A 27,815-nucleotide genomic window follows, 5' to 3' on the forward strand; every position below is an offset into this window, starting at 1 on the left:
CAATCTATATACTTGTACTCGCCGACCTTTCAACGTGACGTTATTTCGCTGTGTCAGGATTGAGGGCTCAATCCCATCGCTCGCGGTCCTTTGTCAATATTGGATTCTGGCGTGAATTCGAAGGTAGCTGGCCCATGCCATCGTCCCACTTATCCACGCTGAGGACGTTGATGAAGGGAAGAACTGCTTCTCATCGAGAACGAGAAATAAGAGTTTATTTACAGTATTTAATTCAGTCAAACACGACTGCTTGAGAAAAAGAGTGTCAGTCCAACATAACTGCTCAAGAGAATGTGTGTCGAGCATTCGCACCACAGCAGTTTTTATACACTCGGTCCTCCCGCGATACAAGGTGACGCGAACGTTCGATTACTCATTGTCAACTTGCCGCCGCCCCGCAGAACAGTTTACGCACACATAGGCACACACATTCCGATGTCCGGCGCCAACGTCAGAGGGGCGCCGTTCCGCAGAACAGTTTACGTACACATAGGCACACACATTCCTATGTCCGGCGCCGACGTCGGAGGGGTGCCGTTCCGGGAAGCTCGGAGCCATGGTGGGTAGCCCGTTGTCCTGCGTCCCGGAAGGCGTGTGGGAAGCAACAAAAAACGGCTTTCCCGTGGCAGCTTGCTGACGCGTAGCAGATCAGTTACGCGCTGGGGAGCACCGGCACGAAAGTTCGCCCGCCGAACTCGTTTCGTCACAACGGCGATGGGGCTGGAGGAATGGCGGCGGTTTTCAGCACTAACCCCGCTTCATCGAACGCATCCTAGGTGCAGCGACGGAGAGTGGGGGATGCGTGTCTTGATCCCCGGTCGTAACTGGGTGGCAATCTGGCAGTGCAGCTCGCCATTCTTAAGAGCGCCTCCATGGCCCGAAAAATCTCGACTGTCTAGCGCTGACAACCGCTAGGCAGGAAGAGAACGGCTGGTGGTCAGGAGGGGGGGAGGTGGATTGATGTCTTGGCTAGCAGCGACCACTTGTGTGTTGATGTCACCGCCCCAAAACATCCAACAAGGACAGGCAACTACAACATGAATCCAACAACACGGGTCTGCGCCGAGATGACATGCATTGGCTCTCACTTTAGACTCGCTAGGCTTCAAAAAAAATATACATAAGTGCAGAAACAAAAAAATGCTGCATTTCGCTATGCCAATTGCTGAAGCAAATTCCTGCTGACAAATTCAGCAATCATGGAGGGAATCCTGCTAAATGAGAGGGGGTCTTCTTCGCTTAATAAAATTAACTATAGTAACCCTAAAACTTAGGCGGGACCCTCAAACGCAGAATTCAAATTAGCCTGCGCAATCCATCCGCATTGCTATGCAAATTTCCCTTCTTATATCTAACGGAGAAGTTGTACTCTTGGAGAGTGAGGCTCCATCGGAGCAAGCGGCCATTTTTGTGTGACATTTGATTGAGCCACGTCAGAGGACAGTGGTCGGTCTCGAAGATGAACTTCCCTCCGTACAAGTAACACGACCACTTCTGGGCGGCCCAAACAAAACAAGCGCATTCCTTCTCTGAAGCGCTGTAAGCTTCCTCTCTTACATTTAGTTTACGACTGACATAGAGGATAGGATGCTCCTCCTTATCGTCGCCGACCTGACTAAGTACCACGCCCATACCTCTGTCGCTTGCGTCGCATTGAACTATGAATTCCTTTGTGTAGTCTGGCGCGCGAAGCACAGGGCGAGAAACGAATAGCGTTTTCAAACTTTGGAAAGCGTTCTCTTTGTCCCTATCCGAGTTTACGTTACTCGGTGCTCCCTTTCGGAGAGCGTCCGTTAATGGACTTGCCATTTGCGAGTAATTCGGAATGTACCGTTGATAGTACCCAACAAGTCCCAAAAATGAACGAAGGTCCGTTTTCGTGCGCGGCTGAGAAAATTCTCCAATCGTAGCTATTTTCAGCTCAGCCGGCCGTCTCATGCCCTGACCGACAACATGGCACAGATAAGTAACCTGCGAACAACCAAACCTACACTTTTCTGCTTTCATCGTTAAGCCGGCTTCCCTCAACCGTGAGAACACCTGTTTGAGGTGCGATACGTGTTGTTCCCAGCTGTCCGAAAAAAGGGCCGCATCATCAAGATAAGGCAAGGCAAACTCCTGCAAGTCTTTTAGGACAATATCCATTAATTTAGAGAAGCTAAACAGCGCGTTCTTCAGCCCGAAGCTGAGTACGAAAGCGCGAGAAGTGCCTACAGGCGAGATGAATGCGGCATAGTGGCTGGCACTTTATGAAAGGGGAACTTGCCAGTAGCCCCGCACGAGATCTATAGTTGAAATGTATTTAGCAGCGCTAACTCTTTCAATTCGTTCCTCAATGTTGGGTATCGAGTACAGCTGGTCCCTAGTGATGGCATTTAAAGTCCTGTTGTCAACACATAGTCGAGGGTCCTTGTTAGGGGTTTCTACGAGTATTAGTGGTGACGTGTAGTCACTCTCAGCGGGCTCAATAACTCCCAACTCTAGCATGCGCTGTATCTCTGCCTCCATAATCTCTCTCTGTATTGGAGACACTCTGTAAGGCTTTGAGCTTACTGGTTCGGTTGATGTCAGTTCAATTTCACGCGTTATTAGTTCGGTTCTACCCGGCCGATCACTGAGTCTGTCGAGATATTCCCCTAACACCTGTTTTAGCTCATCTAGCTGCTCGGCTCTTAAAGCGTGCAAGCTTACCGAGTGTTCTACTACTTTTTCTAGGCCGATTTCAGAGTTGGAGGTCGCCCTATACTCTTTAAACTTAATACTAGTGCCATCCTCCTCTTTGATGGTATAGTTAAGGACTCCGCTCCGCTCTATGTACGGCTTCATCAAATTGCAGTGATATACACTCACATCCTTCCTGCGACCGGGCATTTTCAGAGCATAGTTAGTATCTGACAGTTTGTGCAGCACTTTAACGGGCCCGTCCCAGTGAACTTCAAGCTTGTTCTTTCTTGAAGCTTTGAGGATCATTACCTGATCTCCGGCGTTAAACGTACGAAGCCTCGCATTCTTGTCGTAATAGAATTCGGCGTTCTTTTGAGCTATTGCCATGTTCTTTCCGACTAGTTCTTGGGTTGCGCTTAGCCGTTCCAGTAAATTTAGTACGTATTCAACCTCCGTTGGACTCTCCCCTCTTTCCTCCCACATCTCTCTTAACATTCTCAGTGGAGAACGGAGTGTCCTCCCATACTCTAGTTCTGCTGGTGAGAACCCTGTCGTTTCATGTGGAACCATTCGCAGAGCAAACAATGCTGCCGGCAGACAGTTCTCCCAGTCCTCCTTGTGCTCGTAACAGAGCGCACGCAAAACTCGCTTAAGCACCGAATGCCCCCTCTCTACACTGTTTGACTAAGGGTGATATACAGAACTGTGTATTAACTTTACCCCGCACTTCTGCAAGAATGTGGAAGTCAGTGCGCTCGTGAATACTGACCCTTGATCTGCCTGAATTTAATAATAATATATGGGGTTTTACGTGCCAAAACCACTTTCTGATTATGAGGCACGCCGTAGTGGGGGACTCCGGAAATTTTGACCACCTGGGGTTCTTTCACGTGCACCTAAATCTAAGTACACGGGTGTTTTCGCATTTCGCCCCCATCGAAATGCGGCCGCCGTGGCCGGGATTCGATCCCGCGACCTCGTGCTCAGCAGCCTAACACCATAGCCACTGAGCAACCACGGCGGGTCTGCCTGAATTTCGGCTGAAAACCCAACTCGTAAAAACACTGTCGAAAGCGCGTCTACTACTTCGGTGGAGCTGAGCTCTTTCAAAGGGTTTGCTTCTGGAAACTTGGTAGCCGGACACAGCATGGTAAACAAGTACCTGTAGCCCGATTTTGTTTTTGGAAGAGGCCCTACCGTGTCTATTACAAGTCGTCTGAAAGGCTCTATTATTAAGGGCACTACCTTCAGTGGAGCTTTCCATGTCTTTTATTTATTTATTTATTTATTTACAGTACACCCTGCAGCGCCGAAGCATTATAGCAGGGGAGTGGGTACAACATGAAGTGACTAGCACGAGAATACAATCACACAAAAGGGAGGGATGACAACGGAGTAATGCATCAAGATAAAAATAAGTACATCAAAAAAAAGTACATGAAAAAGGTACATGAAAAAGTACATAAAAAAAGTTACATAAAAAATACATAAAAAAAGATACATAAAAACAGTACAAAAAAAAACAGTGCAAGAAAAAAGTTCATTCATCCTGCAGTCATTAGTTTGGAAGACGATTGCAATTACAAATCATCCTGATCATCCCAATCATCCTGATCATCCCAATCATCATTACAAATCTCCTGGTTTACCAGAACGCTGGCAGGTGTCGCATGATCTTACGAAGTTTTCTACGTCTTTGAAACAGCCAGGCCAGTAGTATTCCATAAGCAATCTTGCCTTTGATTTGCTTATGCCTAGGTGACCGGACCACCCATTTCCATGACAGAGACTCAAAAGGTCCTCCCTATACTTAGTAGGTATGACTAACTAATCTAAAATCCTACCCTTTCGATCTCTGTAGTGCCGATACAACAATCCTCCTCTCTCATGTATCGTCACGTTGCGCCTAGCAATGCCTTCTTTAGCTGTGTCACGTAATTTAGTTAAGCTCTCATCATTCTTTTGGTCAGCTGCCAGTGACTCTCTATCCACACGTAAGAGCTGATCAACGCTCTTTCAGGTCGGTGATAATAACGACCCTGTCTCGCTGGTGAGTGCGTCAGCTTGCTCTTCCTGCAGGCTAGAACTTTGACACTCTAGTGCTACGCTCTCATTGAGCTGGTCAGCTGGCAGGCACTCCTCAACTGTTCTTTTGTCCCTCGGGCCTAGCTGGGATTCGGGTACTGAAGTTATCTCCTTTTCTGCTTCCGCTGGAGGAGCTTGAGCATTTTCAGCCGAAAACGCCGCGATCTTACGAGCTTGGCCTCGGGTCAATGCTTGTACTATGCCCTCTCCCAGTTTGAGCCCTTTGTCACGCAGTAACTGATTCGAACGATTCGAAAAGATGTAAGGATACTGCAGTGACAAAAATTTGGAAACTGCAGCCTCAGTCTCTAGCTCCCCGAATGGTCCATTGATTTTGACTTTGGCCATGGGCAGACACACGCTGTGTTCTTCTACAACCTGTTTTATCCATGCTACTTCTCCGGTGAAGTCATCTACCGTCATGTAAGACGGATGGACAATGTCCATCGTTGCGGCACTGTCTCTTAGCACTCGGCATGGTTTTCCATTACCTTCCAGGTCGTCAAGATATGGACTTAAAAGTTCCATATTCTCATGTTTTTTATCCACGTAGGAGAAAACTACGCATGACTTCTCGCAGTTTACAGCTATATGTCCCAGTTTGTGGCATTTGTAACAGCGAATTGGTCTAAAAGATTTGAATTTTGTTTTCTGTTCTTTTTGTGTGGTCTCTCCTTTAAGTTTCTCCTCGCTCTTTTCTGCGGGCTTTTCCGCCATGTCTACAGGCCCCGATCGTCTAGTCTGCGCACCCCTTTTGAACGGAAATGGTTTCCGCGGTCCATTTCAACCGTCCCAGTTTCCTTCCTCGGCGTTCAACTTTCTTCGGGTTGCGTACTCTTCGGCTAATTCAGCCGCCCTTTCCACAGTGTTTACATTACCTCTGTCTTGCACCCACAGTTTCACAGCTTGGGGGATGGTTTTGTAAAGCTGCTCTAGACACATGCATTCAATGATCATGTCTCTGCTGTCGTATGCTTCCGCGCTTTTAAGCCACTCGACTAGGATGGCCTTTAAGCTATATTCAAACTCCGGATAGCCCTCGCTATCTTTCTTGCCTGTGCTCCTAAACCTTTGCCGAAAAGCTTCGGCTGTAAGGCGGTATTTCTTCAGGAGACTAGCCTTAACTTTTGCATAATCATATGCATCCTGTGCACTCAGTCTGACGATTAACTCCGCCGCCTCACACGGCAACATAGACAGCAACCGCTGTGGCCATGTACTCGGGCCGAAGTTCATCTTTTCGCAAGTCCATTCAAAATTGCATAGGAACAAGCCTATGTCGGTCCCGACCTCAAATGGCTTTAATAGCCTGTCCATGCGGTACAATTCTGCCTCACTTCATCGTCCCAGAGCACCTTCACATCCTTGAGACAACTCCAAACGTTTGCTTTCAAGTCAAGTTGCATTTTTCTTAACTCGCTTTCCTCTCTCTCTTGTTCTTTTCTCTCTCGTTCTTCTCTCCTTTTCAGAAGTTCAAGCACCATTTCGATTTATTCCTCACTTGCTTTTTCGGAAGTTAGCTGCAATAATTCCGATTTTAGCATTTCCTTGCGTACATCTACGCCCAGTTCCTCACCAACAATCGACAATTCGTCTCTCAGGAGTGTCCTTAACTCCATGATTGCTGCTTTACTGCCTTGATTCTGCTCTCTAAGTCTAACTAGGAAAACACAACCTAGCTAACACTCAACAATCTAGCTTCCCTCTAGTTCTAAACAGAACAACCGCAAAATGAAGCCTAGAGAGTCAAAGCAAGAACCAAGCACTCACCGCAGATACAGCGCCATGTCGCAAAGTCCATCTCACCACTGTCAGCCAGTTGTCAGGATTGGGGGATCAATCCTATCGCTCGTGGTCCTTTGTCAAGATTGGAGTCCGCCATGAATTCGAAGGTAGCTGGCCCATGCCGTCACCCAACTTATCCACGCTGAAGACGTTGATGAAGGGAAGAACTGCTTCTTATCGAGAACGAGAAATAAGGGTTTATTTACAGTATTTAAATCAGTCTAACATGACTGCTTGAGAAAAAGAGTGTCAGTCCAACATGACTGCACGAGAGAAGTGTCAGTCCAACGTGACTGCTAAAGAGAAAGTGTGTCGAGAACTCGCACCACATCAGTTTTTATACAATCGGTCCTCCCGCGATACAAGGTGACGCGAACGTTCGATTACTCATTGTCAACTTGCCGCCGCCCCGCAGAACAGTTTACGCACACATAGGCACACACATTCCGATGTCCGGCGCCGACGTCAGAGGGACGCCGTTCCGCGGAACAGTTTACGTACACATAGGCACACACATTACAATGTCCGGCGCCGACGTCGGAGGGGTGCCGTTCCGGGAAGCTCGGAGCCATGGTGGGTAGCTCGTTGTCCTGCGTCCCGGAAGGCGTGTGGGAAGCAACAAAAAACAGCTTTCCGGCGGCAGCTTGCTCACGCGTGGCAGATCAGGTACGCACTGGAGAGCTCCGGCACAATAGCTCTCCCGCCGAACTCGTTTCGTCACAACGGCGATGGGGCTGGAGGAATGGTGGCGGTTTTCAGCACAAAGCCCGCTTCATCGAACGCATCCTAGGTGCAGCGACGGAGATTGGGGGATGCGTGTCTTGTTCCCCGGTGGTAACTGGGTGGCAATCTGGCAGTGCAGCTCGCCATTCTTAACAGCTGTCTCAGTATGTGTTTGTGACTGGACGGAGAGTCTTGTTTTTTCGTGTGTTCTTCACGCTCCATGTGGGACCCTGCAGTGGCCTTGTTGAGCCAAATTACTTTTGTGTCCTCAAGACGAATGGGATAAGAGGAAACCTGCAGCTAAGCCTACTACCGCATTTATGTAGATGTGTGCTTATATAACATCGAGAGTTGCGTGAACCAGTAAAGCAAACTTGATCTTTTGTTTAAGCTATCGACGGTCGTGCTTTCTTGTATGGAGTAGCCCTTCTAAGATTGTAACCCTTGTAATGAGCCTGTTGCTTGGCCTGGTGGATTTAATTTGGGAATATTTGAGAAACAAGCCAGAATTGATATACGAATGACGACAAGCTCCTGGTACACCAGTCCAACAATTCCCAACTAATCGGCTCTATTTCCACGTATGATGGAAACGCAGTTTTTTGCCTTCCGAGCAGGATGTACTCCAAGAAATGCTAGCCTGCGAAGCGTTGGCCTCTGATAGCGCTCTATGGTAGTGTCCTCAATATATTGCCGGAATTCTCCATCCAACACCACATCAACACAACTAAAGTGCCTCCGATACATCAGAAATCTTGGTATATCTCAAGAAAAAAATTATCACCGAACGGGGGCTCGACGCACACAATTCAGGAATGTTGCAGTTCTTGGGCAGCTCCGGGTTTACCAGCAAAAAAAATAAAGACAACTAACCGAGATTTTGCTTCGACTGCCACTACTTGAAGCTGTCACCAAGAAAGACGTGTATCCTTCACCAAGCATTGACGATGCTTCTGAATGCAATCCCACCGCGAAATACTTTCTGTCGTAGACCTTCTGTCCCGGGTAACAGCAGATATCAGTGCGTCCGTCTGTCAAAGAAAAGACAGCTTACGTTACGCCTGACAGACTCGGAGTGTAAGGTCTCGATATTTGGCTCGTGTGATGCCACAGAAATATTCCAGCGCTTCATGGACAATGCCCTACGTCGGAAATGAGACTTGTATGTGCTATCTAGACAACATTTTTACTTTAGCAGAAATGTCCACGAGAACAACGCGCAGTTTGGGGTAATATGGGACTGTATCCGACCAACTGGCCTCACTTTACGCCCTAAGTGCCATTTTGGTTAGCGTCAAGCCCTTGTGCTCTGACATCTTGTTGACAAGGACGGCTGCCAGTTTACTGGCTGCCAGATTTTACTGTAAGCTTCTTTCCATGTACTCGATTCGGTTCATCCTTCTCAAATGCTTAAGTGACTTCAACAATATCGTCGCTAAACGGACGGCTGAATATGGCCGTTAAGGCAAGAGGCACGTATTGTACGTCGTGCCATTCAATGCCTTCCATCAACGCGCACTCTGACTCGCTTCAGGTGCTCTCTCTGCGCCGGAGTAAAATAGAATGCCGCATCAGACGACCATAGAAGAAAAGTAAGAAGGAGCGGTACGAGGTTTAAATGCGTTAGAATTCTTGGGCTACTCCACTCGTAAATCTGTCCGTTCATTTATTAAATTTCTTTCTTGATTTTTTGAGACCTTATGCATCTTTTCCATTTTTTTATATCAGTTTCGGCCTTAACAACCATCTTGTATTCTGCGATAAAAACAATCAAATTGTTGCTTCGTTCTTTCGCTTAGCATAAAATTTCGTTCAGATTGGTTCAGCGGCTTTCTTAGTACAGCATTGGTGCTTTATAGATGTTTTTGTTCAAAGGGAGTTGTCATCGGCAGCGATGTCAAACGCCGTTTTAAGCTTCCTGCTCCTCCTTAGCAATGTTAGCCAGTTGATTAGTTAACACCTAGCAGCGGCAACCATAATCCACGTGCGAGAGCAAGCGCTATGAAGTAGTATTGCCTTGAGATACTTCATCTGATATTCTATGAGCATAAATATCTTGTAGAAAATACGTAACATGCTGGTTTTTCTAAGTTTATAGGAATAACACAAGTGAATATCATGAATATTTTAACCTTAACGTGTTTTCTTGATTTCCCGATATTGCTCCGAAGGCTCCGGCTGGGACGTATTTACTTCGTTGGACGCGCATTGTAATAATTTTCACTGCTCGCATTTTTGAAACCCTGTCAAAGTTTTTGTTTTCAGCTGGTACCCATTATATGCTCTATGTACAAGACGTGCATTCCGCTGGCTGAAGAGAAGAACCTAAAACCGGTAAGCCCTGCCGGTCCTATTGTAAATCTTTTTGGAAACAATAGGCTGCTGTCATTACTGCATTAACGTGAATGGCCTAGATCAGTCTTCGCGTGTGGTACTCGCTGGTCCGGCAGCAGCAGTCCAGAGTGAAAGCGCAGCATCTCAGCCAAACATTTGTGCACCTTACGTCAGAATGGACCACTTTATATGCGCGTCAATTTATCATGGAGAGGGTGCGTTCTGCCTCCGAAATGGCTCAACATTTCTAAGCTTTAGCTGCATCCGCATAGGAAAATAAATTTTAAGCGTTGAGGTGTTATAATGTGTTGAAGTTAAAGGCCCTTCCTTAATGTTAGGATTAGGTTGAAACTTATTCAGACAATTTTTCAAATATGTAGACGCGGTGTAACACAGCAAAGCTTTCATATGTACGCCTGAGGACATATAATCATCGCTAAAACTGATGTCAACCTTATTCTTTATTATAGTGTTACGCGAACGAAAGATCAAAACTTGAGACTATTTACAAAAAAGCCAATGCAGGGCTGGCCAGTTCAGCCGACAGCTCGAGAGCCAGAGAGCTTTCTTTCTCCACTTCTCTCGAGTGATGATGCCCACGCGCCTGGTTCAAGCAATTAAATACCACACGCGTGTAGTATAATCCCCCGGCGGCAGAAGCCACATCTCAGAGCACCGAAATGTCAATACTGGGAGGTTTATACTGCTTCAGTCGTGTAACCTGCGTGTATCACTGGGCGCGGAAGCAGATGAGGCGTCAGGGGCGATCTCGCAGCTGACGGTAATCACGGCACGAAGCATTCGGTGGGGGCCTCTGTAACGGGACAGCAGTTTTTTCTGACCGGACAACCTGACGCGACGGAGACCATAGAAGCGCCAAACAACCAGGTGCGAAGTGCACGTCTCGGTATCGATGGTCGTACAAACGGCTTTCACTCTCTTGGGATTACAGAAAAGGTCACAGGAAATTTCCCGTGCGTGCGCACAGCGGGTGATGGCGTCAAGTCCATATTCACTGGTCGGTGTCGCGTGAACGAGGAAGGGTTGTGTCGAGGGGAGTGCTGGTTCTCGGCAGAAGAGAAGGAAAAATCAGGAATAACCGGCTGTGTCGTGGCGCGATAAATTATAAGCAAATGTAAGAAACGGTAGAGCGAGGTCTCAGTCATTATGGTCTGAAAAGACATATTTCGCGAGCATGTCTGTGAGAGTGCGATTCAGACGCTCCGTGAGGCCATTTGTTTGCGGATGATATGACGCGGATAGCTTGTGCCACACGGCACAAGCTATCCACACACGGCACCGGACTGCAGGATGTCCGCGATAACTTCTGATAGGAATGTCCGGCCACGGTTTGTGAGAAGTTGTCAAGAAGCTCCATGTAATAAAATCACGTCACGTAGAAGAAAATCAGCGACATCTGTGGCGCAGCCTGTAGAAAGCGCTCGGGTGATGGCGTAGAACGCGGCGTAATTCGTGGCCACAGTGATCCACCTGTTTCCAGATGTAGAAAGAGGAAAAGGGCCAAATAAATCCAAACCAACCCGAAAGAATGGCTCCGCACGGATGTCGTGTGGTTGAAGGTACCCAGCAGGGATCATCGATGGTGTCTTGTGCCGCTGGCATTTCTCACACGCAGCTACGTATCTTCGAATGGAGCGAGCAAGCCATAGCCAAAAGAAGCGCCGGCGGATCCGGTCGCAGTACGTGACACAACCAAGTGACCGGCAGTGGGGAGGTTGCGAGGTTCGTGGAGAACAGCCAAGCGAAGGTGTGTAGGGATCACAAGGAGTAATGCAGGGCGTAGGGGGGAACGTTGTGGGGGTAGATACGCCATCTTGAAGTTGTAATTAGTGAAGGGAACCGTCGGCAAGTGACGACTCCACGTGGTCAATAATGATACGCAAGGATGGGTCACGGCGCTGCTCGTCGGCAATATGGAGCAGTGGAAAAACAGAGATAGCACAGGCGTAGTATCAGACGTCAGTATCAGACGTAGAGGCCGCATCTTCAGATGGGTAGCGAGAGAGAAAATCTGCGTCATTGTTTTGGCGTCCCGACTTGTAAGTCACTGTGTAGGGGTATTACTGTAGTTGGGGGGCCCAACGACCGAGCCGGCCAGTAGGATCCTTGAGCGACAAAGCCAACAGAGCGTATGAAGGTCTGTGATAAGTGAGATGGGCTTGCCATATAAATATGGGCGGAACTTTGAAACAGCCCTGAGGAGAGCAAGACATTTGCGCTCGGTAATCGAATAGTTGCATTCTGCAGTTTTCAGGAGCCGGCTACCACAGCCTAAAAGGCGGTTGCTCCCGTGTGGACGTTGTGAGAAGACGGCGTCGATCCCATAACCAGTGGCATCGGTTCGTATCTCTGTAGGTGCGGACAGGTCAAAGTGGGCCAAGACCAGTGGGTTGGTGTGAAATGTAATAAGGCGTGAAAATGCGGCAGCCTCAGGGCAACCCCACGCAAAAGGCACGTCTTTCTTTAGAATTTCAGTAAGGGGCCCAGCGCATGCTGCGAAATATTTCGCGAACCGTCGGAAATAAGAACAGACCCTCACAAAAATCCGGACGTCTTTGACAGACAGAGGTACGCGAAAAGCCGATACTGCTCGAAAGTTTTCCGGGTTGATCTCCGGGCTGGGTTGTACTCCAGAAGCATCGACGAGATGGCCTAGCACTGTAATGTGTAGGCGCCCGAAGTGGCACTTCGATGAGTCTGATTCGAGCCCAGCCTTGCGGAAGTCGTCGAGGATAGCGGCGACGCGCTGAAGGTGCGTCTCAAAAGTAGGGAGAACACACGGACATCGTCGAGGTAACAAAGCCAAGTTGACCATTGAAACCTTGAAGCAGAGAGTCGATTATCCGTTCTCCACTCGGTAGGGTTACGGTATCTGGGTGGGGAATAAATACTGCCGTGAGGCGTAGCAGTCAGCACCGGCCTCGCGTCAGGTCAGGAGACGGAGCAGGCAGCAGGAAAACCTAGGTTTGCAAATTATTGCTGCACAACTGCCTGAATGAGAGAGCTCGCTGGGGATGGTTGGTCAATGTTGGGCTCAAGGTGGCGTTGATGTAACCACGCAGGACTTGTGGCCTAGAGCTCGCGGTGAACAATACGTGTGACGTCCTCATTTAAAGGTGGCTAAGCGGTAAGGTCGAAGCAAGACGTCGTTGCAGCCGTGTTGAGGAGCCAGGAAAACTGTGGTATTACGCGGTGCTTTTCGCGAGCTCAAAGCGGCGGCATTCCTTGCCAATGGCGTCGATGGTGGACACATTTTTGCAGACCAACAAATTGAACGCATCGTCAGCGATGCCTTTGGGTACGTGGGCGACTTTGTCAACCTCGGCCATTTTCTCGTCAACTTTCCGGCAAAGAGCAAGCACGTCATGTATGTACCAGACATACGATTCAGTAGACGACAGAACTCGGGTAGCAAGCTCTTTTCTAGCAGCCAGCTGCCGACCAGTGGGATTTCCAAAGAGGTTGCTGAGTTTTTCCTTGAAAGCATCCATGCTTGAAATCTCGTCTTCGTGTGTCCGGAACAAGACACGAGGAGTTCCGCCCAAGTAGTACAGGAGATTCGCTAGGATAATGGTAGGGTGCCAGCTGTTGTTTCGGCTAGCACGCTCATACAGGCTGAGCCAGTCTTCGACGTCGACATTATCTTGGCCGGAGAATGTGCCATGATCGTGGGGATTGGCAAGCGTAACCTACGTAGTTGTCGGGGTCACAGGAGTAGAAGGAGATGAGGTGTCGTCACCGGGAGCCATGACGGAAAGCAGGATGGTGTGACCGCTGCGGAACTCCGTGGCGAGGACGGGGAACGCCACCCTTCACCAAAATGTTTAGCAAACGAAGGATTAAAACTGGAGATATTTACACGATATATTTACAAGTGATAATGCAGCGCTGGACAGTTCAGACGTCAGCTCGAGAGCCAGACAGCGTTCTTCCTCCTCTTTTCTCGAGTGATGGCGCCCACGCGCCTCGTTCAAACAATCAAATACTACATGTGTGTAGTAATAGCAACAAAACGTCTAATCATAAAGCACTTGCTCTACCGAAAAACGTGTCAAAACTTCAAACACAACTTTCAGCAACCATAAGATATCTAACCGACCTAAGTTATGTGCTGTAGTAGATATTGAGTTTATTTCGACAGAACGCAATAATTATGCTCGCATTTTTGTTGTCATTTGAACGCGCATGCTGGCAGCCTATTGGTAAGGACTACTTTGGGAACTTGTGTACGTGATTAAAGAAGTTGCGTTCACGTTTCATTTAGTTATTTGAAGTATATGTTGCGTGAACGCGCAAATCATGTGCGAACTGGAGGAGTGGGGCATCTGGCTTTTCGTTGCAGAAAGCATGGGTGCAGTTCCATTTATAATCAGTGCAGTGTGATAGGCAAAAGCCCAACGCAAATAACACCGGAGATTATTGAAGCGGCGAAGATCGCTAGTTTGGGGAGCACTTTATTAGCGCACCTTCAAACGTCCTTTAAAAAAAGAAAGAAGTCGATTTTTTAAACGTGTGACAGAGGTTGGCTTCACAGACATGGCATTTTAATCTTGCAATTACAAAAAAAAAAGTTTCGCCTATGCATGGTTGCTTTTGCATCTTCGATATCATCTTACCTTTTCATTACACATGCCACGTTGCTGTCTCATTTGATTGTAAAACAGTACATAAGCGTACCAATAAATTTCAAACACCGCTAGAGCAGAAAGAGGAGGAGAAAAACACGGCGCAGACAAACACTCCTCTTTCTGATCCTGTCGTCTAGCGCTGTTTGAAATTTATTGTTACCATGGAACACCAGCTCGCCCAATCCGCTGCCCTTCTTCAGTACATATGCGTACGCTGTTTTCTCTTACCCATATAAATGTGCACCGCTTGGTACAATAAAACAATTGTTGGAAGTTCGTGCTAGTGTCCGCTTCGTACCTCTGTCTCTCGTCCCTTTTTGTGCGCTAAAAACCTAAACTAATGGAAGACGAACATTCCCAAAGCTACGTTCTCTAAATAAATGTGAAGCCCTACTGTTTGCAAACAGCGACCTTTCGATTTCATGTACGACGGCGACGAAATGATGTGATAGCCCTCTGTGCTGGTAGCCATGCGATATGTGGATTTCCTAAGATTTTGTTTCTATCCTTGTGCTTGACATGCCTCCTACGACCAGTACAGCCTAAACAGGCATTGTATTTTGCTAAGATAACTTCGCTTATATGGTTTGCAAAGGGCAGGAATAACGCGGCAAATTTCGTTTATACGATTGGACTATCATGTTATAACGGCATGCCAGAGCGCTAGCGACGTCATTTGCTGGCAGTGGAACAAGCTCTATAAGTTGCGTGGGAGTGGGCCTTTCACTGAAGTAAGCAGAAATCCCGAAGTTTCTGCATAAGGTAAATGTTATCGTGTTGTAGAGGAGTTCATCAGGTATGCGAACATTTGTGCGAGTATGTATGTGAACATCAGAATGCGAGTTTTTGTGCTTTGGAAAAATGGAAACCAAGCTGGCTTCATTATTCTTGGCAGTGTGTGATTTGTGCAGACTTTTTGCAATGCAGGTTCCGTTTTATTTCTTGTTTTTTTATTGACTCACAGAGTTACTCTGTACAGTGGCTTACTTCTGCAAGCAAATCTCAGTTCAAAGATAACCACTGAGCAGCATCCTGTAGCGCTCATTTAAAGTGCTGTTATTTGGCAAGATATATGGTATCGAGCGATAAAAAGTTGACCTTTCAATATCACTGCAGGAGTAGCGTTTCTGCTAATACTGATACCGGCCTCTCAGTTTCATTTATATGTAACCCACTGATGCCTTCAGACTGTATATTGGGGCGCAATAAATTATATAGCGAATTCCCTCCATATCTAATGTGTGTTACATTGCTGGAATATTGGGCTGGAAAATTGAAATAATGTCTATAATAAATAGCAGTGGGGCTAGAGTATTCCGTCGCGACATTTATAACTGATTTCTCTATTACAAATACAAACTTTTGAATCACGGTTAGAGCATACAAATAATATGTAACTTAACAAAGACAGATAGCGGACGTAATATATTTATTCCCACAATACTGCATAGTAAAATAAACCAAATTTGTTGATTACAGGTACTTGATTGTGGTCTGTCTATGCTGATGAATAAGGTATGTATTCGTGCCTCTTTTGCTTCACGTCAATAAAAACGCTCTACTCTCCTTTAGGTTAATGTCCGGGCAGCATTAGTAATTATTCATCACTCGTGTCGAATCATCATCGAAACGTGCGCTATAAACCACATTTAAAAAAAATCGAACGGCAAGTAATTGTTACTTACGTGCTTGTTCGGTTAAAGCCGTCAAAGGACAGTGAAACCAAACTTACCACCTGTGATGGTGATCGCGCTGGTGTGATTAACACACTCCTTTTTTAGTAGGCTAGTCGAATTCATGGGCGCACTCTGCTGATGCAGCAATCCGAGCTTTCATTCGAATACAACGCACCCTTTGCATGCCGTTAGAAATGTCACCAAAAACAGAAAGAGGGCTATCTAGAGGGGCTGTGAGAACCTCGGCTGGTACCCTTGCTGCTTTCACGTCTAGGCCACTGGGTTGGAAGGAAAAGTTTACTGCTGCAGCAAAATTCTTGGTAATCTGGGTTATTGGCACGTCGATTGGAGAATTGACGGCACGGACATGAACATTGTATTTTCTGTTTATGCCCGTATTCGTTCCGTTCTAACGCTTTCTGTCTTAATACCTCATCACTGACGATAACGCCTTGTATGACCTACCTTGTCATCCCTTCTCTGTCAAATATTACAGCTCTGACCCATGAAATGTTGCAAATAATGTCTAATTTGTGTCCACATGCGAAATGCGCTGACTCGTCATTGCTGTATAGTCATATATAGCACCATAGCTTTGTGTTTCTACAGCGAAAGCTGTATATGACAAACCTTCCGTAGTTTTTTCGTAGCCAAAATGGAGAACAGATTAGAACGCTCACCGAGAAAAGTAGGGTGACGTCAAGGTTATCGCACTATATAAGCAGGAGAGGTATTGGCGGTAACTGCTGCGTTATCGATGGGCGGTAACCCATGCGTACAACATCCACATGAGGAGCGCCGGAGGGAGCAGCAACGAGAACGTAAACGGCGCCGGCGTGAATCGACCGCAGACGAACAACGTTCCGGTGATGCTTAACGAAAACGAAAATCGCAAGCCCGGGCCATCATTCCAATCTCTGAAGATCTAATGGCAGCGAAAGAACTTTGCTTTTCGTTGGCGAGCTTTGAGTGTCGTCAACTTTCGCTGCCATTCCATCTTCACACAGGGGAATGGCTGTCATTTTACCTTGTGCATTGCACATAACTAGAATGGTAGGGAGCCGCGTTTAAAGAAACACAGCATGCTTTGGCATAAAAAAAGTTATTCTGTGATCGCGCCCCCTCATACTGCTGAGAAAAATGGTAAGCTCCATGCGAAAGAAATTAATAATGAATAAAATGACAAAGCACCTTAAAAAAGAAATTGTGTTCACTTCATAAATAAATCTGGGGCTGGAAATAAAAACAAGAACAGTATGCAGGATATCGGCTGAAATAGTAAATAAGAACACTGACCCATTTCATTTCTGAGGCTTGAGGTTAGTTAGCCGAGACAATCACTTTTGTATCCAATTGGTTTCATCTAGCGATACGTCGAAAGCGTGTTGCAATGCTATAGAGTATGAATAAAAGCGTTTTATGATTAAATTAGCGTACACGCGCACAAAAAGAGTTGAACCATTTCCCACGCTTGTTAAGGTAACTACTGTACTTTTTTGCTTAGGAGGGAGGTATATGATGTGTGTCTGTGTGGCGGCGCTTCGTATTGTTGCCGACATCTTCATATGTGAGATACTTATTTCCCCAATCAGTGGTAGACAATTCTCAAAGGATTGAAGACAACTATACTATAACGTGCAAGGGGTCATAAGAAGAGAGCATGAGCTCGTCAAGGACGGCGTATGAGACGACGGGATTACCGAAACGTAATCTCAAGTCATCATCATCATCATCATCATCAGCCTGGTTACGCCCACTGCAGGGCAAATGCCTCTCCCATACTTCTCCAACTACCACGGTCATCTAGTAATTGTGGCCATGTTGTTCCTGCAAACCTCTTAATCTCATCCACCCACCTAATTTTCTGCCGCCCGCTGCTATGCTTCCCTTCTCTTGGAATCCAGTCCGTAACCCTTAATGACCATCGGTTATCTTTCCTCCTCATTACATGTCCATCCCATGCCCATTCGTTTCCTTCATTTCGTAAGTATATTTCAAGTATATGAAGCCATACCAACAAAAAATATTATAGGGTATTTCAACCCAAAATCCCGATTTGATTATGAGCACGCCTTGGTGGGGGAATGTGGAAGTTTGGACCATCTCCGGTTCTTTACCGTGCACCTAAATGTAAGTACACGGGGGTTTTCGCATTTGGCCCCATCGCAATGCGGCTGCCGTGCCCTAGATTCGATCCCGCGACCTCATTCTTAGGAGCCCAATGCCATAGCCGCTATGAAAGCACGGTGGTTAACTCGAACAAAACAATCTTAGAGACATCCCTAGAGAAGTGCCAGGGATATTGGCGTTATGTAACTTTGGAGGATAGACGATGACTTGACTTGGGAGGGCGCTCGATAAATCCCTTTGGTCGTTGCTTCTAGGGAATGTTTAGTGACCTGTTACCTGTTTCTGAGCAACTGTCAGACAGCCAGGAGCTATGCTTACATATGCTTACAACATATGAGGGCGGTACTTCTGCCTGAAGCTACGCGCCGGCACCATGAACATATGACTGAAAACGCCGGCATATTGTGTACTTTATTGTCACTTAGCAGTGACGATGAATAATAGAGTGGTAAAACTGCGAATGACGAAACTAACTTTTCATTGGGCGAACTTGTTCCCAGAAAAACAAGTTACATTAAAAGCATAGCAATAGCGGCAAACACGGTCGGCGATCGTCAAAATCTGATCAGCAGGTCAAGGACGCCTGCTTTTACACGTCAATCATCGAAGGCAGCCAAGTAATCGATGATGCCCGCGCGTCTTTCAGAAAGTTCTAGACCATTTGCGGCGCGCATACATGCAATCAGATTACACCGGCTTTGGTGGCAAGTTACAGCGAATAGAACCATCGATAACATTCCAGAAACTTCCAAAACATGCAGGCGCATCCTTCGCTGAGCGATAACATTTGTTAGACGAAGGAACATGGTCACTCGATTAGCTAGTATACGCGTACAGGGTCGTCCTTTTTGAAAGGGAACACGCGAGCGCATGGCCTCTGCTCTGCGGCGGCTGCGTAGAGCGCCGGTCAGTGGCAGAGGAAGCACGTCCGCTTTTGGCGTCATCTATTGACGGTCAGAATGACTAGGCATGGCCGATTGGAAGCGCCTACTGGACTCCCTTCCCCGTATTACTGATGCGCAAGGAGCGGGGCCTGCAGCTAGCAAATCGCGCTAGCGCTGCATGCCCCACTCCTTGCGCATCAGTGATACGGGGAAGGGAGTCCAGTAGGCGCTTCCAATCGGCCATGCCTAGTCATTCTGACCGTCAATAGATGACGCCAAAAGCGGACGTGCTTCCCCTCGCTGCCACTGACCGGCGCTCTAGGCAGCCGCTGCAGAGCACAGGCCACGCGCTCGTGTGTTCCCTTTCAAAAAGGACGACCCTGTACATATATATAACGCATACTGCACGCGTCTTGCACACTTCGAAGGGGATGCACTTGAAGTAACACCGCGTCATTGCGGATATAAGGTGAGAAACATGTGCAAACGCGTACTCTTAGCCCAGAATGCAGTGATATTATTTCCGCGAATGTCTGCGAATAATTGTACCGACGAGAAATCGGTAGTAGACAAATAGGGAGAGCACTGCTCAGTTAAGCTGATCTGACACGACGTTAGTTGATTTCGTGCTATAGCTGCGCGCAGCAGATTTCGCTCATTTAAACTCGTAGTCCTGGTATGCAGCTTAAGCGTGATGTTCGACGCAGGCTAGAGCTATAGAGACTCATAGCACTGCCCCTTTGAGTATATTAAATTGAACACTTTTACGTTTCCTTCTTCTTTTTCGCAGAGTTCTTTACTGTATACGAAGCTACACTTGCCTGTTGAGTACACCTACACCGGAGAGAAAGTTTTGGTAAGTGCTTCAAGATTTGTCAGCATCAGGTAATGCATCTATATTCCCGGAGCAAATGTAAAAAAAAATGTACGCATGAAATCACAGAATGAAAAGTATACGACATGGTTCATTCAGTAACTCTGCTCAGTTGACTGTTGGGGCTGCTATATATTGCCGTAAAACTATAGCACCGCTAAAGAAATGTGCACGAATCTCAAAAAAGGCGTGTGCTCGAGGCAAGGTTTCAATAAATATGCGTTACACTCCATTCATAATCGACGTGCAAAAACTTATATCTATAACTTCCTGCGTAAATTTCTCCGGGTATCTTTTGTCTGGTGTTTCTGGCTAGTATGGCGCGTCGCATGTGTTTAATTAAAGTGGCCTCTGGTTATAAAACCGAATTACTGTAAACTGTAGTAAAGGCATTTCTCTCACCGTTACGCGGAGAAGCAGATCAACAAGAGGCTGTACCAGCAATAACTATAGAAAACAAAATAAATCCCATGGTCAGTGTTACAGCCGGAAGGCCACTGTCCAACAGATTGCGTTCGCTTAACCAGTAATCAGGCTGCATGACCGGATTCTCGCACGAAGACTGAATACATTGTATAAGGAACGCAATAGTTTTTTTTGTTGAAATATCTCTTTTATGTGAGCGGCTGACGGTAGTAATGCAAAATACTCGCGCAGTAAAACTTGCTTTACTCTGTTTTGCTACGCTTATGCTAAAATCGTTATCAATGTTGTAGTTGGGTCACCACAAACTATTTTGAAGGCTTTTTCGAGTAACGCTACTAGTTTCACGATGATGAGGCAGAACTGTTCCAGCAGATAAGCCTAATGCCAGCGGTGGGAGGAGAAAGTTTTAACAGTGTCATACGCGGCTGTATATTGTACTTTCTGGAATGCATTGTCGTCTGGAGGCAGCCGTACCTAAACAAGGTGAGGCTCTTAGTGTGAGAGAAAGTCAATACTTCGTCCACCACTGCCGCCGTGGATTGAACTAACCTAAAACGCGATATTCGGCCGGGACAAGCAAGCAGTAACCACGGCGCCATCGATCAGCCTTTGTACTTTGCAAATCACGACTCCTTTTGAGAAGCGTAAAATCTTAGTAGAGGTTAAATACACTTTAAATATATTATAAAAACAACTTTCCCTCCAGGAACCACAATCTGATGTAGAGGCACACCATAGTGGGTAACTCCAATATAATTTTTTTAACACCCTGACTTTTTTACTGTGCAACTAAATCAAAGCCCACATATCTTCGTTGCTTTTCAATGCCATCTAAATGCGGGCGCTGCAACCGGGACCGAACCCGCGACCTCCAGCTCACGAGCGACCACACCATGGCCGCTGTGCTACAGCCGCTGGTGAGCGGCCAACAATGTGCACCGCTGTACGAAGCCAGCTGACGGTGGAGCCAAGAAACGCTTTAGGGAGATTAACTGTAGTGATGAGCGCAGTACAGAAACAATAATGGTAAGCAAACAGAAATAGGAAGAAAAGACAGCTTGCCACTCGCGGGAAATGAACCATCATATTCCACAGTAAGCGTGAGATGCTCTACCAATTGCGCTACGGCGGCGACTGTCGTCCCGTCTACTTCGCTGTGTTTATGAGTATTGCACTACGTCTACCACTGGAAGAGAACGTAGTGCCACAGCGTCGGATGCACGGTATCAACAAAGGCGTCCCCTAGTACGCGATCCCTAAACGGGCCGACGGCCAATATGCCTGGTATGCTTCATGAAGGCATAAAAGCTGGCGGAGTCAAGAACGTCACACGAAAGCGACGATAATGGGTACCGAGAGGCCAGATTTTTGTTAAAGCAGGGAAAGCAGAGCTCCTAAACCTATGACATTATGTATGTATGTATGTATGTATGTATGTATGTATGTATGTATGTATGTATGTATGTATGTATGTATGTATGTATGTATGTATGTATGTATGTATGTATGTATGTATGTATGTATGTATGTATGTATGTATGTATGTATGTATGTATGTATGTATGTATGTATGTATGTATGTATGTATGTATGTATGTATGTATGTATGTATGTATGTATGTGGAAATAGAAAAATAGAAAGGAGGGCCTGCCCCCCCCCGCACTTCCGAGCCCCTCTTGCTTCTACCTACCGGTCAGGATTAGGAAAGCGATTAGGTAATGACCCCAAGGAAATCCTAGGGAACCTAGGGGAAAGCAACCGCACTAATTATTAAAATCATAAATATTTGGAAAATATAAAGCAAAGTGGAGGAAAGCGCGTGCCACCGGTGGATGTTCAATCGGTAAGCACCTCCGTCGCTATCCTGAAACGGCGAGTACCGTTTAGCGCATGGTACAGCGTTAGAATAACTGAATATATGGTTGTGCCTCAGATATGCGCTTTCTCTGATTTTTTCTAGGTGTGCTGCTTTAACGTACTCCAAAGTACCGGTGCTGGAATACAAGCTGTAGACGACACCACCGCATTTTTCCGGATGACAGTCTTCACGTATGGATGGACGTGAAGGAAAATATCTCTGAAACATGTGACTTTCACCAAACGAATTTGCATCATGCAGGACTATGTTCAAGACTGAAATGTGTACACTTGTCGCATTGGGAAGCAAAAATGAATATAAATGATTAAAAAAAAAGGAAGTCACACAAGAATACTGAACGAAAGATGATACTGTTGTTGTGGTAGTTTACATGGTGTTGTTCCCTGATATCTGATAAAGGCACTTACATAATAATCCCTTGCCAACCGACGAAGAATATAATACATTGAATTTTGGGAAAATGTAGCATACGATCATTGTACATAGACATATTGATGTAAAGGTAGTAAATGATCGTCTTGCACAAGGTTTACAGACTGTCGTTGGCCTATGTATATACGTGCTATTCTTGGATATGTGCTGGTTCTTCAGAAGGTATACAAATTTAACATTAGGCTGTTGTCTGCTTTCAGCAGTACTTAAGAGTTCCCTACTAGAAGATACAAGTTATATGGATACCTTTAAAGAATGAAACAGACAAGCAGCTTATATATATTTAGTGCTTAGTCTCTAAAAACGAGATATCTTGCGCCACATATACGAACACGAAGGAAATGCACACACACGGGATAAAGGAGCCGTCGCCTGTATGTGTGTATTGTGGAAGACACGCCATTCCTTAGCGAGTTACCACCTCTTTTCCGAACATGGTGTCACTAGCCCCTCATTGTGGGCTGACGCCAGATATACAGGGTGTTTCAGGCAACACTTCTTTAAAGGTAGCCTGTGGCAGATAGTTCTATCCCAGTTTGAAATATGAAATTGAAAATCGACTAGCTACCAAGAATTCACAAAAGAAATGTTTAGCTAATTATGTTATGACCCATACCGCAATTTACGAATTACAGCAGTGGACTTCGCAAGGTGAATTCACTTGCAAAGAATTCGCAGGACGACAGCAGTTTCGAGATATAAATTCCCGAAATTTACGCAGAAATGCATTGGCATTCCAGTTACTTCGGTGCTTAAGTGCATGAAACGACGTTTTTAAAACCAATTAACTGGAACGCCATTGGATTTCTCCGCACAAGTTCCGGAAATTATATCTGAAAACTGGCGTCATATTGAAAATTTGTTTCAAGTGGATCAGGCTTGCGAGCTCCATGGTTAGAATTGGTAAATTGCAATATGGGCCATAGTGTAATTAGTTAGAAATTTAATTAGTGCATGTTCAATAAATACTTCATTCTGCATCTCAGTTTCTTGGGCTAGTGCTGTTAGCCGCTTCGAGTAGAACAGCTCACGAACTATAATTGTGATATTTTCCACAGGAAACTTCTAAAGATTTTCGAAAGTGTTCGCTGAAACACCCTGTATATAAGTGCAAAAGGATTCAAACAAACGATCCGTAGCCAAATGCTTCAATGTTTAGACTACGGGAATAAGTACGAGCAGGTTGAATGAGTATCGAGAAGAAATTTCCCAGTGCAAGCCAGTGCGTTGAGGCGCATGTCGTGTTTTATTGGAGTATTCATTTTTAGGGACGTTCCATGCGGTCTTTTCTGGTCACCGCTAAATACAAATATAAAAGCTGATTTTTCAGATTTTAACCCGACTGCCGATGAAAACGCACATAATCTTCAGTAAAGCAATGAAGGGGGCTAGTTGGTGAACGTTCATGGTTATATTGCGCTAGGTTTTACACAGACGATATTAAGGAAGGACAGGACGTGGACGGACGTAGCACAATCTTCAGGCTTTAGGCTTTGGTTAGGGTTTCAACGTCAACTAGCGAAATATGTCCAGTCGCGTTCGCGCTCCAATCGTCATAATGGCGCACAGGTCACCTGTATTATAAGACTGCCGATCAGACACATTTGTTTGCTGGAACGACTTGTAACACAGCTGTGCAGATCCTGCCATCTTTTGCCTGCTTATTTCCGCACGTAGAAGCCGTGGCAGCACATGTCGGTGCGGGGTTTTTCGGCGATGCTACACACCCCTCACATCGCGCAATCCTTCCTGCGCATGTTGATTGTGAGAACGCCAGCCGAGCAACTCCTGCGAAACGCTAATCGCAAAGAAGCAAGGAGGGCCCGCAAGAGGCGGCAAGAGCGCTCCGTTCGGCAACATGCGGGAACAACGCACTCAAGCGTGTGTCATGCACGCTGCGGCTCGACGCCGCGGGCACCCAGGCGTGGCGCAGCGGAAACAGGGCACCGAAGCCAAGCGACAATAACGAGCAGAAGTCGGGCCTGGTCGAGGAGACCCCTCTGGGTCTCCAGGTCAGCGTCGGCGAGGATGGTTACCCACTACTGCCTACTTGAGATTTTATATCGAACAGGGGGGAGGGGGGTATTCAATTTTGAGGCCTGCTCTTGCATTCCCACATCACGTGAGTGAGAGTTCGCTTCCTCCCGCACCAGGGGCAGTGGACCACAGGCGTGGCACTGCGGAAACAGGGGGCCGAGGCTAGGCGACAACAGCGAGGTGACCCAGTATAAGGAGAGAGAATAACATTTTATTGAGTGAAAAGGTAAGGGGTGTTGGGAGTGGGTGGGTGGGTGCCTATTCCGAGACTCCAATACCCGAGCTACTCGCAGGGCCTGGTCGAGGAGACCCCTCTGGGTCTCCAGTTCAGCGTCGGCGAGGATGGTTGCTCAGTTCTGCTTACTTGAGAGTTTTTTCCCAACAGGGGGGAATTCAATTTTGGGGCCTGCTCGTGAATTGCCGCATCACGTGAGCGAGAGTTGGCTTCCCCCCGCACCGCCCCCAGTGGCTTGGATAGGCCGTAGGCCAGATGGCATACCACAGTACGAGGTGGGTGTGGTAATTGTCTGAATTATTCTCAAATCCCGGGCATCGGATCCACTCCGAATCGGGTGGTGCCCGGCGTATGTTCTGCGTTCCAGATACTGGTGCTCAAGGATGTCGCGTAGAGACGTGAAAGGGTCCGATCGGGGTGTCTCTGTCTGCACTCTCGCTCGGCAAGCCCATTCTTAAACCAGAGCACGTGCCCTTTCGTGGCGCGCAAACCTCGCGTGGGCCGGGCACCAAATGACACCGTTAGTGTCCCGCAGCGTGTAACCTAGTATGCGTAGGGCACACGCCACTACTCTGCCTTGACTGAACAAGCGACACGCCACTTGTAAGTCCGTGAGGATCTCAGATGTATGGCCAGCTACGTCTTAGCCTTAATTGTCATTGCGACAGCGACTCTCTCAACTGTGCCTATGGATTTAGTCGTAATTGTGGCGCCAATATAGAATTTCATCTGTCCTGCGGGCTAACAGCCGCTACTATAAGGCCACCTAGCCTTGGAGTTGCATCTGTATGGTGCGTCAGCAGAATTTCCTAAGCTTTTTTTTAAGTTGGTGTGTCCGAGCCTTTCAACGGCTCTGGTGGTAAAAAGGACACATGTTTTTCGGTTTTGGGGTCACTATGAGGTTTTTTGACCAGGTTCGAGGTGGAGCCCCTAAATATTCCTCGCAGTAGTGCGGTCCTACGGGGAATCCCAATGATTCTAGCAGCTATCTACCGGTTGGGCATAGGTTTAGGCGCTCTCTTTGCGATATAGATACTGCGGCCTTTAGTTCTTCGAAGTTGTTGTATACTCCCAATGCATTTAGTTTTGCCGTGGAGGTGCCCATCGGGATTCCGATAGCAGCTTTGTGGTGCCTTCGTATAGGGGCACATATCTGCTCTAGTTCTGTTCTAGTAACGGAGGCTCTATGTAATGCGGCTGATGGCCTGGGAGTGAACAAGTCTGAAAGTCTTGGCCTCGCTAAAGCTGTTACGATGCTTCGTCACTCTTAGTATAAGCCTCGATGTTTGTTCGACTGTCGTTCGGAGAGTTCTGATTCATTTATCTTCGCGTCTGTTACTTTCAAGCCGATTACCAAGTAAACATATTGTTTATGCCTATCTGAGCTCTTGTCCGTCGAGCCGGAGTGAGAATTCTTCTTCGCAGTACCCTCTGCCGTGAATTCTGATAAATTCAGATTGCTCCGGCACTCTAGCCATTGCTTCCTTTACTGCAAAACGGTGTGCCGTTTGTATCGCCTCTTGTAGCACGCTTTATTGTGCCCCATGGATGCTTCTGTTGCATGATGTCTTCTACGTAAAGGGCGAACTTTAGGCCCGGTATGAGTTGCAGTTGTTTAGCTAGCCTGTTCATGCCCATATAGAAGAGCAAAGGAGATAGTGTTGATCCTTTCGGATGTCCACGATTGGGGATCCTGAAAGTTTGAGATCGGACTTCTCCTAGCGCTATTGTGGCCCGTTAGGAAGGCGTGAGTGTAGTTGTAGATTTTTTCTACAGACGCCGTATTGACAAGTTCTTGTAGAATTTGGTCGTGTACCATGCTGTGCCACCACTATTGCTACCACAACGTGTTCTTCCCCCTTTTGGGTGTTGTTTATCACCTCGTCATGCAGTATTAGGAATATATCCTGCGTTGATATGTGCGGCCTCAAGCCCTACTTGTTCCCAGATCGGTAGTCGTTTTCTTCTTGGAGGAGTTAATCTAGTTAGTATGACTTTTTCAAATATGTTTCCTAGACATGAAGTAAGAAAAGCTTGTAGTGTAGGCTGCAGCATAGTAAGCCAATAGGTGAGTTTGGTGAGTTTATTGAAGGGCTGATAATATAGCAGTAGTCGATGCTGCTCGTGTTCATCGAGTCCTTTGTGTTCATGTGTGCCTGCACACGACACTCGCAATTTTCTCGCAACAATCTGTCGTGATGAAGGGCCAACTGATTAGGAGTCGTGATAGTGGCGCAGGACGGAGTTAAGCAACATATGAAGTAAAAGCACCCTAACAGCTTTGTCTACGTCTTTGTCGGCCTGTTCTATGTATCGAGGCAGCACGCACTCTTCCGTCACCATGTAGTCGTCAGACTGCTGGGCGCCTGTATTGGCGTCATTGCCTTGCGCTTAAATGATCGATTACCTCACGAAAGGGCCCGTTATTCTCCGGAGCTCCCCCAGCAATCTGCAGAGTAAGCCTGGAACACTGTCAACCGTGGCACTTCTGAATTTTCCACGTGTTCTTGGGTGGAAGCTGTAGCTTGCGAGAGCTCATCAGCACCTCATCGTAAGGAGCCCTTCTTATACTCAAACTAGTTGTAGTGATGCAGCGTAAGGCACCATTGTGCGCGACACCCAACCGGGTTCTCAATGTGCTGAAGACTGCTCCCCATGATAAAAGCTCGGTACGGAAGAGACAAACCTTAGACTTATCTTAGGCACTTTTAAGACTTACTAAACAAAACGCATTCCCAAACCTCGTCAAATAAGCAAACTGTATCCACTAACCTACCGTGGAGTCTGCCCCTGCTGCAGCGACGCACGCCCAACACACTTGCACAGCTCATGGCCGTGCTTCTTCAAACAGCACTTCAAGACGCCTAGGACGTCACTTGAGCGATTGGAGGTACAGCCGAACGGCGATACCCTGGTTGCACGAGAAGCGCCTCTTCAGCAAGTTTTTCGAGCAGCCATGACCAGCGGGGCCCTGTACTGAGGACACCGCCCACTGTAACTC

General features: G+C 46.9%; 2 long non-coding RNA genes across 2 annotated transcripts in view; one reads left to right on the plus strand and one right to left on the minus strand.

Moving 5' to 3' along the window:
• Nucleotides 1-27,815, minus strand: part of LOC135918609 (uncharacterized) — a 133,331-nt gene that overhangs the window by 46,964 nt on the left and 58,552 nt on the right. The gene's annotated exons all lie outside the window — the stretch shown is intronic.
• LOC135918602 (uncharacterized) lies at nucleotides 19,306-22,329 on the plus strand. The gene is made up of 3 exons (XR_010569701.1): nucleotides 19,306-19,399; nucleotides 19,721-19,786; nucleotides 22,192-22,329. It is a non-coding gene; the product is annotated as an uncharacterized lncRNA (long non-coding RNA).

The sequence above is a fragment of the Dermacentor albipictus genome, chromosome 10 (assembly GCF_038994185.2).
Source record: "Dermacentor albipictus isolate Rhodes 1998 colony chromosome 10, USDA_Dalb.pri_finalv2, whole genome shotgun sequence".
Lineage (NCBI taxonomy): Eukaryota > Metazoa > Arthropoda > Arachnida > Ixodida > Ixodidae > Dermacentor > Dermacentor albipictus.